The sequence below is a fragment of the Diabrotica virgifera genome, chromosome 10 (assembly GCF_917563875.1).
Source record: "Diabrotica virgifera virgifera chromosome 10, PGI_DIABVI_V3a".
In the NCBI taxonomy this organism is placed as follows: Eukaryota; Metazoa; Arthropoda; class Insecta; order Coleoptera; family Chrysomelidae; genus Diabrotica; species Diabrotica virgifera.
Genome location: NC_065452.1, coordinates 85,461,220 through 85,474,508, shown reverse-complemented (window position 1 = coordinate 85,474,508; position 13,289 = coordinate 85,461,220).

The window sequence follows — 13,289 nt, the reverse complement described above, 5'->3', positions numbered from 1 at the left end:
TTTCAAAAAAAAACTTTTCGCCTATGTTAATTACGGTCAAAGTTAGCCATTTTTATTATTTAATTCACAGTTATGTACTTCAATATACATAAAATTCTCCTGTAACAGTGTTAGTTACCATACTACTCCGAAACGGCTTGGCCGATTTTTATAAAATTTTACAAGTATATCCTATGGGACTGAGAATAGGTTTTAATCTATTTTTCATACCCATAAGTTATAAGGGGGGTTGCCCCCCTGACATTTTTTTTTATTTTTTTGGACAAAATTATCTATCTTAATTTTATATGACGTAGGAATAAAAAATACATACAACCCTTAATTTACATTTTTTCATCACCAACCCCTATTTGTTAATACCCATCTATATATTTACATCTATAAAATTCTCCTGTCACAGTGTTAGTTGTCATACTCCTCTGAGACCGCTTGACCGATTTTTATGAAATTATATACGTATATTCGGTAGATCTTAGAATCGGTTTTAATCTATTTTTCATATCCCTGAGTGATAAGGGGAACTCCTCCTAACATTTTGAAATGTTAGGTGGGGATTTACGTACATAACGTACTCTACAAGACTACGAGTACATACAATTTAAAAAAATTATGATCAAAATCCATCAACAAGCTCTGGAGATATTAATCGCAGCACATTTTTGAAGAATCAGTTTCATTTTTTGAGTGCACGGATTTTAATAATTCATTTCCACCGACCACAAATCGATTTCGTTAGCTCGTTATATTTAAAGCTTTATTAACAACTCTGTTGAAGTTTAAAGTTTACTCAAACTTTTACACAAAAATTATATATCTTCAACTTCGAAATGGCGCTAGTTGGGTTGCTTAATTGTTATAAACAAAGTAGCTGTCAATTAAATAAAAAAAGTGGCTAACTTTGACTGTAATTAACCTAGGCAAAAAGTTTTTTTTGAAAATTCGTATAAAAATACCAGCTTTTCAAATCCCAAAGTAGTTTTAATCTACAGTCGATATTAACAAAGTTATTCAAATTGTTTATGAACTAAAAATGACCCTACTTTAGTAAAATGTTTTCGGAATAATAAAAATAACTTTTTTATGATTTTTTTTAAATGCTTTGAAATCATAACTTTTCTTCTTTCATGTAGTTTTCACAAAATTGCTATTACATTACTATTTTCTGAACAATAATATTGCGAAAAAAAAGCTCATTGGGATAAATAAATTGAATAAAATTTAAACTAATTGACGAATCGTCTTAAAATTTTTTGTGCATTATACGAACTGTTTGTCTCAACTTTTCGTACAATATGAAGGTCTTAAGGTCATTTTTATAAAAGTTATAGCAATTTTTTTATTTTCGAAATTTTATTTTTATTTTGCAATTTCTGAAGCAACAAATGATCTAAACCAAATTCAAAAACTTCCATTTTAAACCTTGGCTCAGCTACTACGAGAATAACAGTATAAATAAGATATTTAATTACCCTATTTTTACCCGTAGCGATTTAAACGAAAAAACTGCCATTTTTGACACTTATTTGTTAATAACTAAATTTCTCGTCCGAACTGTGACGGGCATTTTTGTATGTATAATGTATTAGGTATATAGTACCCAAAAAACCCATTTGCAACCTGGCTGCTCAAATGTCCCGAACATGGTATATTTTTCCTTATTTCCCTGGAGTATGTGTATTAAAAAGTAATAAGAACGGTGTATTATTAGCAAAAATAAAAAAAGAGTTAGCATACAAAATGCAGTCCTAAATAATCATTTTCAAAGGAAGTCTACAGAAAACATTTAAGGAATTATTAGATGCAATAAGAATATTAAAAAATGGAAAGGCTCCTAGATATGATAAAATTCCTTCTAATCTTTTTAAATGATCGCGTTACCATACAAACAAAATTTTGACATTTGAAAAAAAAGAATTTTTTTCTTGATCACTTTTCTTGATTTGAATTGGTTTTAACATTACTCTTCTAACTATTCTAGCGTTATCTTATAATTTTACAACAGTAAGTACAGGGTATTTAACGTAAGCAGGCCAGTGGCCACTCAAATAACAAAAAAGCAATCGAACGTCAAAAAAAAGGGGAGCACAATCGAATTTAAAAAAAATGCTCCTCCGTATTAGACTATCGTATAAGAACACATTTTATGAAAAGAATACTGATGACGTCGTTTCTGTAGTACCCAAAAATGACATTTAAAAAACCGTATATGTAGAAACAGAAATAAAATTATTCCTATGACTGTTCAACAGTTTCCAGTATAATAGATTTTCCGCCATATTTGTTTCTAATTGGAACTTATAAGCTAAAAATAATGAAATTTTTTTGAGTGCTACTGGATTCTTCGGAAAATGATTTTCTTTAATTTTTCTATTTTCAGTTATTCTCTATTATGAACAGTTTCCGAGATATGGAGCTTTGTCACACTATACAGCCACCCTGTATATGCAGAATGTTTACTAAGTATGTGTACAAACTTTATAGGTTAAACGTTCATATGAACTGAAAATAATTTTTTTTTAATGAGAAATCAGTGTTCACGTTCGATACATCATTTCAATGGGAATTTTACATCTGGTATGGTTTTTTAAATTTTTTCTTCACATAAAAAACACAGTTTTGCTTTTGCCTTGTATATAAGTATGTATAATTAAATAAAGCGCGTATTTCCTCCAAATAAAATAAAATGTAACTAATAACTTTTTCTTCTTTCTTCTTTTTTTTTTACTTTTTTTTTCTTTTTTATCATATGCTATTGAATGTATAAAAAGCAGGTTGTGTCTCAATTCAACTTAAAATTGAAATTTGAAAATAAACCTTTATATTTATTGAAACATACTTTTTAATGAAATAATTAGGTGAATGTATAATGTTAAAATTGGTATCCGTTTGAAACTACATTCTACATTCTTTTAAAATTTTAAAGCAAAAAATATAGTTTCATTCTTCACATCTTTATTTATTTCAATGTACATTTTATTCGAAATTGTTTGGTTCAAATTATTACTACCAAAAAAGCAAGACCAGCAAGACTCTTGCAGCAAGACTAAGACTAAGAACAAGACCGGTTAGTGCAAGACCAAGACCAAGACCAAGACTGCCTTTTAGCTGCAAGACCAACACCAAGACCAAGCTTGCAAGAACAAGACCAAGACCAAGACTAGCGTGGCCTTGGTCTTGTTCTTGTTTTGCTCATCACTACTAGCAGAGGACATCCATGTACTCATTTTCTATTATTTTAAGGATATCAATAGACAGTTGATCTGGCCCCGAGCTTTTTCCGTTTCTGGTGTTCTGTAGTGCATACAATATTTCTTCCTTTGTAATTTCTACACTTGTTTCTCTGTTTTCGAAAGATATGTCTTGTAGATTTCCTCTTTCGTCGTCAAAGAGCTCGTCCATATATTCTTTCCATCGTTTAGCTTTTCGTCAGTCGTTATCATAGTATTTCCACTTTTATCTAAAAGAGTTGTGTTGTGGTTTCTTTTTTGCAGCCGTCATTTCTTTAACCATTTTATGCAGGTTGAATAGGTCGTATTTGTTCTGAAGATTATTCTGTAGATGCATTTACCCGATATTAAATGTATAGAAGAGCCAACTGTGAGCAATTAATCTTATTTTTTCTTTTGTTTAATGTTTTGAACAATGTTAATTTTTTTGCGATACTTTGATACTTACTTATTACTTTCTTCTGGGATACTTATTTTTCCTATTATTAAAAAAACATACAAAATTCAAGTATCCGGATTTTTTTGACCAGGAATGTAGTTTATAAAACTTTTGCACATTTTTCATCAGCTTTGTTGATTAGTTTGATATTTTTGCTGATCGAGCGGACGTATAAGTAGGTAATTCAATGAAATGAAGTAATTATATTAATGGATAACAAGGAAGTTAGTAAATCACCGAATCCATTTATGAGAATAACTGTTTAGCCTTTAACGAAAAGGGTGTCTGATAAAAGCCGAACCCTTGTATAATTAAATCGCCTAATCAACACCTCGCTTCATCGCGATACGGCTAAGAGAATAGGCTGACCGTCAGTTTAGAGATTTTGGCAGCGCTGTTGACCTGAGCCTATTCCCATATGGGCCATTTATATGGATTTAAGATGGACAATCACTGGACGAGGATAGCTTAAGCTTAATTGAGCAAGGGCTAGGCCTATTATAGATGCAAATGGAAGTGTGCGGTTACAATGATGGACATTGGCGCGCCCAAGCATTGGACCTGTTAATTATTGAGTGGCCCTTCCGAAAGCTTTGATTTTAAATTCAAATATATTTACCATGTGAATGGGACATGAGGCAATTATTGGGGTAAATGATATCACGCTTCATTAGACTTTTGATTATGAACGTGAAGCCGACGTTCAGCGATAATAGTTTAATATCTAGGTATAAAGAGATTTGCTAAGCAAAATATATACCAGTCTAATCACATATTTCTTATAATGAATAAACTTGTGCAATTATATTACTTTTTGTTTTTGATAAAATAATCGAACATTATAATTTCACTATTTTATAATTTAAGCTACATCTTAAGCTTGTGAAACTTACTTGGTTTATAAAACAAACAAAATTATAACCACTAAAACCAAAAATGGATTCTGTGCACTTTATTAACTTTATTACTAATGCGACAGTGTCGTAGATATTTGCTAACGGTTAATTTGATAAATTATATTAATTATTATACAGCGTATTTAAAAAAAAGGTAACACCGTTTCTAGAATAGGTAAAAACTGAAATAAACTAAGCGTCAAAATTAACGCACCACCTTAAAAATGAGACATTTATAATGTCTCATACTTCCTAAACCTGTTATCCGATTTTAGTGATTTATTTAATATGGTGTAGCTTTGTTCTTGAAGAATATCGGTGTAATAATATTGTTGCTAAACACATAAGTGTCATTATATACCGGGTGTAACAATGATAGTGTGTTTTTTCCTCAAAGTTTGGAACGCCCTGTGAAATATTCTAGCCTATATAAAATATTGAAATTAAAACTCAACTGTAACCTTAAGCTATCTTATCATTCTGCTATTTGATTCATTCGCTTATGTTGGATAATAAAAAAGTTAGGTACTTTAACAACTAGCAATGTTTTTCATCAACTCAGGGTGTTTCTAAATAAGTGCGACAAACTTTAAGGGGTAATTCTGCATGAAAAAATAATGACCATTTGCTTTATAAACATATGTCCACAAATGCTTCGTTTCCGAGATACGGGATGTTAAAATTTTTCTTACAAACTGACGATTTATTTATTGCTCTAAAACTGGTTGAGATACGCAAATGAAATTTGGTGCGTTTTAAGAGGTAGTTATTTCACATTTTTTGACTTACAACTAAGAATTTTATATTCACTATTGGCGTGCATACGGGTAATATGACCGGGTAATATGACCCGTATGCACGCCAATGGTTAATATAAAATTCCTAATTGTATGCCAAAAGATGCCGAATAACTACCTCTTAAAACCTAATGAATTTGATTTGCATATCTCAACCAGTTTTAAAGCAATAAATAAATCGTCAGTTTGTAAGAAAAAATTCAACATCCCGTATCTCGGAAACGAAGCATTTGAGGACACATGTTTATAAAGTAAACGGTTATTATTTTTTCATGCAGAATTACCCCTTAAAGCTTGTCGCACTTATTTAGAAACACCCTGTATTGATGAAGAACATTGCTAGTTGTTGTTAAAGTATCTAACTTTTTTATTATCCAACATAATCAAATAAATCAAAAAGAGAAATGTTAAGATAGCTTAAGGTTATAGTTGAGTTTTAATTTCAATATTTTATATACGCTAGAATATTCCACAGGGTGTTCCAAACTTTGAGGAAAAAACACACTATCATTGTTACACCCTTTATACAATGAGACTTTCTGTTTAGCAACAATATTATTACAAAGATATTCTTGAAGAACACAAAGTTATAATATATTAAAAAAATCACTAAAATTGGACAACAGGTTTAGGAAATATGAGACATTAAAAATGTCCCATTTTTAAGGCGGTGCGTTGATTTTGACGCTTAGTGTGTAATTGGGGTTTGCTTAGTAAAAAATTTTGTAATGCCATCCGTTTTCAAGATAAAGGACGTTGAAAATAAATTTTACACATGTTTTACGATTTTGCCGTAACTACTGGCAACATTGTAATTAAATTTGGTGGGTTTTAAGAGGTAATTATTGTGCGTTTTATGACAGACAATTAATCGTTTTATATTCATCAATGGCGCGAATCCGGGTAATGGTTTTAAAAAATAGTACGCAACCGAGATATTTCAAATTAAAATCATTTTTGAATTCCTTGTTCAATTTGTGACAACAAATCTATTTATTTAATATGCTCTATAGGCCTTGGCTGTCAGTGCCGGATTAACCAATAGGCAAAGTGGGCAGCTGCCTAGGGGCCTCTGCCCCAAAGAGGGCCTCACAGGGCCCAAAATGTAAAAAAAGGTTTAAATAAAAATTATAAATCATATTATGTTGAAAAATTCAAATATCGTGCAATACCATAAAAGTGATGGTGTACGTATAAAGCTACATTACAATACATACTTTTGCTCACATAGAAAGCCTATGTTGTGAGAACAAGTCGCTAATGAATGCCGTTTGGTAGAAGCAACAGTATTGCCTATCAGTCTGCACGGTATCTTAGAAAAGTAATAAGAGCAAGAGCAACAAATGAGTCAGCACCCCTTCGCTACCCTCTCCATTACCTACGCCTTTCGCTACATGTCAGGCAAATACAATGGTCTCCGGGCTCATTTATCTGAGATCAACAAACTTGCAATTTACATTTTTTGTGCCGCACAATCGCTTTAGTTGGAGTAAATGCTACTAAAAGTTTATTTGGGCCCGTTCAAGCAATATTTACAGCCGTTTACAACTTTTTTTCAGTATCTACCCCTTCGTTGGGAAGCTACTATCAAATGCTTTAATGAAACTCAACTAAGCGATCCCATTCGCCACGATCTAAATCTTGTCCTTAAAAGAACAAGCAGCACTAAAGGGACTGCAAGGGCTGATGCAACAAGAGCTTTGTCTAAAGGTTACAACACCTTCAAATCTGCTCTTCATACTCTTGCCAAAGACGCTAATCAGAAAGCTGAAACAGTTCATGAGGCTAAGTGTCTGCTGAAAGAAATGTCAAAACAGACACACTCATAAAGAAATGAGTTTTGGGCAACAATTTTTGAACTCATCACCGCTGTCAGTAAATCAATACAGAAAGAAAAGATTGAACTTGAAACAGCAGTTGATCTTCTAAAATGACTTTCGGAGTTCTTAAATTCCCAGAGAGATAATTTTGCTTATAACGAGCAGTAGGTTTGCGATCTACAATACTCTGAATATACCAACGAAAGTAAACAAACGCGAGCAAGAAAACTACATTTTGATGATTCTAATTACAATGAAGTTTTTCTACATGGCGGAGAAAAGTTAAAGGTTGAAACGAATCTACCAATTTTGGATAAACTAATCATTTAGCTGAGTCGTCAGTTGACAGCGTACGAGTAACTCAGTCTTTGGTATTTTGTGTGTTTTTCCAAAACTGAGAGATACTTAAATAAAGGAGTGTGCTTCAAAACTGCATGAAAACTATATTGATGATATTGAACCTGAAATTTAAGATGAACTACAGCAGTTCAAATATTTTATAGTCATCTTCACGACTTATAGCGAAAACAAATTATTCCTGCTTCATACTCTTTTTGAGTTATTTATGAGAACAAATTCGAAATGAGAAATTGTAAGATTTATCTTACGCTAATTATAACAAATACAACAGGCGAACGGCCATTTTCAAAAATGAAAATTTTTAAAAACTGTCACCGTTCGACAGTGGCACAAATTAGACTTGCATTTCCCTCAATTATGACTATTGAGAATGATGTGCTCGAAAATTTGTTTGTTTCTATGAAACTCAGAAAAGTTGCTTTATAATAATTATAAGGCTTTGAAAATTCAAACTTAATTTAATCCATAATTATTTATTATTAGATAATTATGTAATAGTAATAGCATACATATTACTGAACGAGCATGTAGCGATGGGTAGGTATTCCTCACGATGATGAAGTTTGCGACACGAGCCTTCAGCTCGTGTCGGTATTCATTAAAGTGAGTAATAGCCATTACATGTGAGTAAAATAATATACTTTTTCGACGACCTCCTTTTTTTTCTCATCCTTAGAAAAATTATTATACCTTAAAATAAATCATTCGTTTATTGATAACTAAGTATAACAAAAAAAAATAAAATAATTTTTATTGCAAAATAGTTTAAGCAAAATTATATAAATAAACAGTTTCTTGACTATTTATTTATTTTATTTCTTCAAGCAACACGTTTTACAAAATGAAACAAAAATTTAAGTTCAAATCCACAAAATGTCCACTAATATTTCAAAGGAATACCGCTCGGAGATGGAGGTGTTATCCACCCGTGTTGAGCTGCCCCCCCACTTGCAAAAATTAAAAAACAAATAGCCCTGATTTATGAGCTATTTATGAGCTTTCATATTCCGCGAACTAAAAATTTTGAGCTCGTTCCACTGAGCAGGAATTTAATACTTTAGTGGGGGGGGGGGCTGAGTCAGCCCCCCCTACTTAAAAATAGGAATATTGAATCGGTTTTTGCGGCAGAATTACGAGCTATTTATGACCTCTTGAAATTATATAGTTTCGATTTTTGAGCTCATCCGCTTCACCCCCAAACAACCCTTTAATTGATTTAACGTAAGAGAAAAATGCAGAGAAAACTTAAAATATATCGTATTGCGGATATAATTTCTATAGCTTATATACTCTAAGAATAAACTATTAAATCACGTGCATTTCGATTATTGAGCTACAACCCCGTCGCAAGAAAACCACCCTATCTTCCCGGCTTAAAAGAAAGTTGTACTTAAAATGCATTAAATTAATTATTTGGCGACTACATATCATTTAAAAATTTATAAGCTTCCCAATTACTCGCATTTAGAACAGTAAATTGCAATTTATTTTGTATAGTGCAGTCACTGAAGGTAAAAATCGACGATTACGTCGAAAATTGGTCAGTGGTTAGAGGACACCTCAAGAAACAAAGGTGACATGGTACCACCTTATGCCTCTACTCTGAGGGTGGATACCGCCCCTTCTCGGGGGGTGAAAATTATTTTATAAAAAATAACTGCAAAAATCAATAAAAGAACAAATTAAAAGCAAAATTTATTATATAAAGTTATTAAAATAAGTCAATACTTTTTAAGTTATTAAAGATCAAAAATTTTAATTATTCGTGAAAAAAATGCATGTTTTGAAGCGGTTTTTCATAAATCACTGAAAAACTGTAAGTTTTTACAAAAAAGTTAGTAGTAGTTTAATTCGTATAGCTTATATTCTAAGAATAAACTCTTAAATCACGCGCCTTTCGATTATAGAGCTACAACCCCTTCGCAAGAAAACCATCCCATATTCCCGGCTCAAGAGAGAGTTGTACTTAAAATAATTTTTCTACAACCGTGTTAAAAATGCAATTTTTGGCACTCCATACGAGCGTTAAAAATGCTACTTTAAGGCACTAGTGCTTTAAAAAAATTTTAAGGCACTGCAGTTGGTATTGACCGTATAGCAATTTTGATGTAATATCAAAAAAATATAAAAATGGAATGTCAGTCAAAAGTTCAAGTAAAAGTTATTGTAGATATTGTCCTGTAATTACGTTTGTAGAAAAAATATTGTATGATATGTGTGTTAAAAAGTACATTTTTAAGGCACTCATGTGAATTGCAGAATGAGCGATAGCGAGCATAAACTTTCACATGCGTGCCTTAAACGTGTACTTTTAACACTTATATCATAAATAAATTATTAAATTAATTATTTGGCGACTACACATCGTTTAATAATTTATGAGCTCGCAAAATATACGCATCTCAATTAATGAATTGCCATTTTCTTTCTATAGTGCAGTCACTGAAGGTAAAAATCAACTATGACCTTCGATTTCTGTAAATCTCCATTAATTTTCACGAATTGACAATAACAACTTGCGGTTTTAGCCTGTGGTATATGTCAACCCTTCTCGGGGGTGAAGATTACTTTATTAAAAATAACCCCACAAATCGAGAGAGGGACAAATTGTAAGCAAAATTTGTTATATAATGTTATTAAAATAAATCAATACTTTCTGAGTTATTAAAGATCAAATATTTTAATTTTTGTGAAAGAAAATGCATGCTCTAAAGCGATTTTTCATAAATAACTCAAAAACTGTTTTTACAAAAAAGTTTTCATCAATAAAATTGAAGCTAATAAGAAATATAATAAATTGCTTACTTGAAAAACCCTTTAATGTTAATTTAAAGTAAGTTATTGGTAATTAAATGTATATTTTTCTCTGCAACTGTTCAAATCTAAGGATTCAAGCTTAAATAACGGGAAAGAGATGCATTTTATAACAGGTACTAAATACTTGTCAAAGTACTTAGAAATACCTATCAAAAATGAGCTCCAGAAAAAGTTGATAGCATCAAAATTTATACTTATAAAGTATACAGCTATAAAACTGTATTACATTAAATCTTTAAAATACTTTATTTTTTTAGATCATATTTAAAACAATAACTCCAACAATACATACTCGATTGACGTAAAAAATGATATATTATAACGAAATTTGAGTATTTTTATTAGCAAAGATTTTACTTGTCTTTTGATTTATCTATGAACCAAAATAACGAAGATAGAAATGTTTAAGCCTAAATTTTACTACGAGGACAATGTAACTTGAGCCCTTTAACATATTATCCTAAAAAATAAAGTATTTGAAAGATTAAGCCGGTAATACTTTATGTCTCGGTTGACAGCCAGTTAGTTAACCGGAGTTTAATCGGGACCTCTTTAGGGTCTCTTGCGTTGTAATAAATGCAATTACAAGTATTATTATGATTATAAATAAGAATAATAATAATACTTATAATTGCATTTATTACAACGCAAGACACCCTAAAGAGGTCACGATTAAACCCCGGTGAACTAACTGGCTGTTAATCGAGACATAAAGTATCGGGCCTAAATGTAATACAGTTTCATAGCTCTTGAAATTACCTTTAAAATAGTTGGATATGGCTGATATCATAAAAATTAACAGAGTAATTAAAAAGAAATTAATTTTTTTTGTAAAAATTTTTGGAGTATAAATTTTGATCCTATCAACTTTTTCTGGAGCACATTTGATAGGTATTTCTAAGTACTTTAACAAGTATTTAGTAAGTGTTACAAAATGCATCTATTTCCCGTTATTTAAGCTTGAATCCTTAGATTTGAATAGTCGCAGAAAGAACTATACATTTAATTACTTATAACTTACTTTGAATTTACATGAAAGGGTTTTTCAAGTCAGCAAAATTTAATATATTTTTTATTAGCTTCAATTTTAGTGATGAAAACTTATTTGTAAAAACTTACAGTTTTTGAGTTATTTATGAAAAATCGCATTTTCTTTCACAAAAATTAAAATATTTGATCTTTAATAACTCAAAAAGTATTGATTTATTTTAATAACATTATATAACAAATTTCGCTTAAAATTTGTCCCTCTATCGATTTGTGGGGTTATTTTTAATAAAGTAATTTTCACCCCCGAGAAGGGGTGACATATACCCCCGGCTAAGTTGTTATTGTTAATTTTGTTTCTTGACGTATCCTCTATCCACTCACCAATTTTCGTGAAAATGAATGGAGATTTACCGACATCGAAGGTCATAGTTGATTTTTACCTTCAGTGACTGCACTATCGAAAGAAAATGGCAATTCAATAATTGAGATGCGTATATTTTGCGAGCTCATAAATTATTAAACGATATCTAGTCGCCAAATAATTAATTTAAATTATTTTAAGTACAATTCTCTCTTAAGCCGGGAATATGGGATGGTTTTCTTGCGAAGGGGTTGTAGCTCAATTATCGAAAGGCGCGTGATTTAAGAGTTTATTCTCAGAATATAAGGTATACGAATTAAACTACTATTAACTTTTTTGTAAAAACTTACAGTTTTTCAGTGATTTACGAAAAACCGCTTCAAAACATGCATTTTTTTCACGAATAATTAAAATTTTTGATCTTTAATAACTTATAAAGTATTGACTTATTTTAATAACTTTATATAATATATTTTGCTTATAATTTGTTCTTTTATAGATTTGTGCAGTTATGTTTTATAAAATAATTTTCACCCCCGAGAAGGGGCGGTATCCACCCTCAGGGTAAAGGCGCAAGGTGGTACCATGTCACCTTTGTTTCTTGAGGTATCCCTCAATTTAATGCATTTTAAGTACAACTTTCTCTTAAGCCGGGAAGATAGGGTGGTTTTCTTGCGAAGGGGCTGTAGCTCAATAATCGAAATGCACGTGATTTAATAGTTTATTCTTAGAGTATATAGGCTATAGGAATTATATCCGCAATACGATATATTTTAAGTTTTCTCAGCATTTTTCTCTTAAGTTAAATCAACTAAAGGGTTGTTTGGGGGTGAAGGGGATGAGCTCAAAAATCGAAACTATATAATTTCAAGTGCTCCTAAATAGCTCGTAATTCTGTCGCAAAAACCGATTCAATATTCCTATATTTAAGTAGTGGCGGGGGCTGACTCAGCCCCCCCCCCCCCCACTAAAGTATTAAATTCCTGCTGAGTGGAGCGAGCTCAAAATTTTTAGTTTGCGGATTATGAAAGCTCATAAATAGCTCATAAATCAGGGCTATTTGTTTTTTAATTTTTGCAAGTGGGGGGGGGGCAGCTGAACACGGGTGTGTTACCCAAGGTTTTGAAGAAAAAAGACAAAAGTATTTTAATTTAAGGGACCTCCTAGCTTGGGTTGCCTAGGGGCCTCAAGATTCTAAATGCGGGACTGTTGGCTGTATAGGGCTTTACACCCTAACAATTACAATTTTACATAATACGTTACGACAATATATAATATATGTATATTACATAATTTTATTTAATGTCTATGTAAAAATGGCTGCACTGTGTTTCTCCACTGTATCCTATTTTTCGCTTTCTCTTTACAGTATGTAATTTCCATCGATCCTATATCTTCCTGAAACTTTTCGTGCGCCATCTTTTTCTTGGTCTACCTCGTCTCCTCGTCCCAACTAGTCTTCTTAGCAGTACTTTCTTTGGCATATTTGACCTATCGATCCTCTCGACATGACCTGCCCACCTGATTCTTTGTGCCTTTGTGTAGGTATCGTGTTATAATTGGTTCCTTGTAAAACATCTTC